The 4,563-nt window shown below is 35.7% G+C and overlaps 1 pseudogene across 1 annotated transcript; it reads right to left on the reverse strand.

The window, feature by feature from the left end:
- Positions 1-431: 431 nt before the first annotated feature.
- On the reverse strand, positions 432-3,803 carry LOC143636381 (cytochrome P450 CYP72A219-like; annotated as a pseudogene). Its single transcript, XR_013154232.1, has 4 exons — positions 3,386-3,803; positions 2,724-2,940; positions 1,940-2,184; positions 432-1,422 (listed from the first exon to the last, which is right to left on the reverse strand). The product of XR_013154232.1 is annotated as a cytochrome P450 CYP72A219-like (transcript).
- Between the last annotated feature and the right edge of the window lie 760 nt (positions 3,804-4,563).

Consider the following 4,563-nt stretch of genomic DNA (forward strand, 5'->3'; position numbering starts at 1 on the left):
CATGTACGACGGTTGCCTTCATCTCTCTTATGCACATGAGCAAACCATCCAAGTCTCCCCTCCTTTATCTTATCTGAAATGCATGTCACCTTAATTTTTTGAAAAACTTCATTTTCTTATCACATTGTGTGCTCATACATCCATCTCGGCATCATCATCTCCACCACTTCCAACTTTAGTCTTGATAGTCTAGCAATTGATTCCGTATAAAGTTTGACGAACCATAACACTATACAATTTGCTATTTAATCTTGCTGGGAACATCTTGCTACACAAAACTCTTGTAACTACTCTTCACTTACACCAAAAGGCTTGAACGTGGTGAGCAACATCACTCCGAACAACCGACCGATCTTGAATACTTGAACTTGATAGTACCGACACATTGAATAAAATAAAAGGTACCCTTGTAAACTAGCTAGCTCCTTGTTCACTAAGAATCAAAGTTTCCATAGGCAATAACCATTTCAAAGACAATAATGAAATTACAACCATATTTGAAGCAAATTAAACGCCAACACCAACCACGACAAAGAAAAGACCGAGCGCTCACTTATTTTAAACACCACATACACTTATCACCTAATCTATAAGGCGTAACCATAATAAATTTATTAGATTTCACGTAAAATCAAGGGAACACCGAACTGCGGTGGAAGAGTGAACATAGGAAAAGGACAATGTTTGTAAGACGGAGAAAGCTCAAACGAGAACCGTTGCAAAATCTTAGCTACCATCGCCTTTGCTTCGGCCATGGCAACATTTTGCCCAATGCAAACTCGAGGACCACCCGTAAATGGAATGAAACAACCCGAACCTCGGTCTTTGGTTGCATGCGCCACACCTTCTGAGAATCTTTCAGGTTTAAACTCGGATGCATCTTCACCCCATATTTCATGGTCATGTTGGACAAAAATCATCGGTAAACTAATGTTCACGTCCGATGGTATCACCATGTTTCCGAGCTTCGTCTCCTTGTTTGTAGATCGAGTAACCATAACCACAGGCGGGTATAGCCTAAGAGCCTCGTTTAGTATCATGGTCACAACCTTGAGGTTCTTTAATCCTTCGAAATTTAGTTCTCCGGTTCCAAAAACATGTAGAATCTCTTGTCTAGCTTTGTGTTGCCAATCTTGATGCAAAGCCAAACAAAAGACTGCCCAAATCAATAAACTTGAGGTTGTTTCTGACCCACCAACATAAAATAACTTGCATTCATCAATCACTTCTTCCATACTCATACCAACTCCATCTTGTTCAATCTCTTTCAAACTTGATTTTAGCATATGCCCTAGTAAGTTATCGCGCCAACCTTCTTCGGTTGTGATTGTTTTCTTCTTTTTGTTGATTATGCCTTGGAGTATTGCGCGAAGCTCGTTGTTGTTATCCTTAAACTTCTTGTTCACTTTTGTTGGTATAAACCTACATTTCAAAAAATAAAAAAGAAAAACAAATGGTCGCAAATTTCGTTATGAAATCGGTTGCTAAATGCTTCAGTCACAACTCACAAAGTAAGTTGCTAATTAGTTCGGTCGCAGCTTTTAAACTTTGGTCATAAAATCTGTTGCTAGTAGCTTCATTCCATAAATAATAAATCAGTTGCTAATTGCTTCAATAGCAAAAAGGTTCGATCATCAAATAGGCCGCTATTGTAAAACGATAGGATATAATTAGGATGGTTAAAGTGGTTTAAGTTCAATCTTAGGTGATCGTTGTTTTTGGGCTCTTCTCCTGGTTGTGGAGAGGGGTTCGGTTGGTTTGTTTATAAAAGTTTATAGTTCGAAAAAAATAAAACAGGCCGCTAAATGGTTTGGTCGTTGAATTGATCACAAAATAATAAATTTTATAGTAATAAATTCACATAAATGTTTGATAGCAAAAAACTTAGATGTTTCATAAATATATAATATTGTAGTAGTTGCGTTATAACCTTAATTACCTTCCTCCAGGTAAATAAATCAGTAACAAATTTTGCATGGCCAACTCTATTTGTTCCTTCTGGATATGGAATATCTTTTGTCCTTCTTCATAAGAGCTACCAAACGCCGTCCGTGCAAGTACGTCTCCCGCCATGTTATCAATATACGGCCACACATCGACTTCCACAACACCAGTTCCAGCCGTGAGTTGTGCTAGCTTGCTGATCATGTTGCTGCAACTTGAACAAATCGCTGGGAACATACCCTGTGCAACCATCAACCCAACTAGTTTGTTTAGATTGTAAAGAGTAAATTTTAATTCTGGCCCATGTGGTTTACGTCTCATAGCCCATTTAACCCAAAATAAAATTTTCGGACGAATGAGCCTCCAACGTTTAACTTTGTTAGGGGGTTTAGTCCGTATGACTATAAATGCTAAGTTTCTTTTATTTGTTCCCATTTTTTTTTCTTGTATTCTTCTTTTATTTTTTTTGTCACTTTTATTCTATGATTTGAGTTTGACAAAGAAATATTTAGTTAATTAACCATTATTATTCTATAAAAATATACATTTTTAATATATTTTATTGGATTTATTTATATTGTTTGTTTGAATAAGTTATATATTTTCCTCACCTTTCACGCTTTCATTTACGGATATCCTTAAAATTTTATTAATTAGCTAACCAATTTGAGTGTTTGATACGTTTTTTACACTTTTTATAATTTATTTATTTTTAGTTATTAACTAGTTTTATTAATTAGTTAACAAATGGGCTGAAAGCTAAAGTGACACCAACAGACCTTGATACTTTCAAGATGGAAAGCTGGGTTCATTATCTGACGATTTTTGGCCATTTTTTACCCTCGGCGACTATAAGTCCACTGATGACACAATCCCGAAATTGGTCAGGGTGCGGCTTCCAAAAGTCGTTGGGCCTTGACAGTATCTCCTTTATGAGTTCGGGTTCCATGATGTAAATCCTTGGGGTCGGCCCAAACCATATAAATGACTTTTTTCCTGCAAAACATTCAACATTGAAGCTATAAATTCTAAAGTTTTAGTATCCAAGATCCTTTTGTAAACTAGCCCTGATTTTGTGATTATGTCATACAACCTTAATTACATTTGTGAGAAAAGTTTGATTATTGATAAAATGACTAAGTTGTTTAGTTAAAATCTATTAGAGACGCACCCGATTGCCTCCGTAATTTATTGTATATTTTGAATATGTGTTAGCTAGTCAGAGTCCTACACAAATTATACTTTTATCTTCCTTTATATGTTCATGTTCCTGTTCCAATCTTAGATATGCTATTCTTTGTAAAAGTTAACTGACACCGATACACATGTAAAAGAGATATAAAAAGCTGATCAAAGGTACCGTATTTGGTGATGATTTGGTGATCAAAGGGCAGAACATGCGCAGCAATATCATGTGTGATTGGCAAGGACTTCGATTTACCTTCCTTCATCATTCTTGCAAGCTCCTTCATGTCACCTATTACCAGCTTGTATGAATTACCTTTATACCCTTCATTTCTCATCCACCTTTCTAGCTTCCTTGGCTTTAACCATGCCCAGTTTAGTAATCTCCACCCAAACCTCCCTATCAAAACTATAACAATGGCTATTACAACGTTACCTATGGTTGCCACCATTTTCCTCCCAAAGTAGGAAGAGTATTAGCAATTATTTGGCTTTTATAACATTAACATTACATTAGTTTTAATTAGTGAAAGAGATTGTTGAATATAATATATGTTACTTTAAATTTGTAAACTCATCAAACGGCGATTCCATAATAAGCCCAATAAGATAGAAGTTATATTTCGTCATTTGGATATTTATATTTATATGGATTTTTGTAGTCTTATTGTTTGTTTTTTATGCAAACATAAAAAGGCTTAAATAAACTATCTTGTAGGTGATGAGTCGTCTAATATCTATCAGTAATTTTTCTTTATATACGTCAAATCAAGTTTGATATATAAAGTTTTGATGTAAGGGTATGCGTAATGGGTGGCAATTTTGGGGCGAGGAGGGGCGAGAACACCACCCCCGGGCGATAAAATGGGCGACAAGGTGGGGGCGAGGTGTTTTTGTCGCCGGTGTGGGTTTTGGTTTTAATAATATTTTATTAGTATGTGATATATATATATAGGTATTGGATTATTTCAGAAGTTTTTTTACACAAGAAGTGCGAGAAGTGAAGGTGTAACTCCATTAATCCCTATTTCACTCCCTTTCGTATTGTGTAGGTGTGTATGTACGTGTGTAGGTACGTATTTTTATATATGTGTATGTATGTTTGTATGTGTGTAGGTATGTAGGTTTGAATGTGGCTCGGTACATCTGTATGTGTGTAGGTAGGTTTGAATGTGTGTAGGTACGCATGTATATGTGTGTAGGTAGGTTTGAATGTGTGTAGATAAGACATGAATACAACATGTAGGTTACATCATAAGAAAATAAGTGAAATTAGGGATTAATGGAGTTATACCTTCATTTCTCGCTGTAATATCACTTCTCGCAAGATCCATCCCCTAGGTGTATATATATATATATATATAAGTATTGGATCATTTCAGAAGTTTTTTTACAGCGAGAAGTGCGAGAAGTGAAGGTGTAACTCCGTTAATC

The sequence above is a fragment of the Bidens hawaiensis genome, unplaced genomic scaffold (assembly GCF_021521415.1).
Source record: "Bidens hawaiensis isolate Kalapana, Puna unplaced genomic scaffold, B.hawaiensis_p1.1 tig00007902_1, whole genome shotgun sequence".
NCBI lineage: Eukaryota > Viridiplantae > Streptophyta > Magnoliopsida > Asterales > Asteraceae > Bidens > Bidens hawaiensis.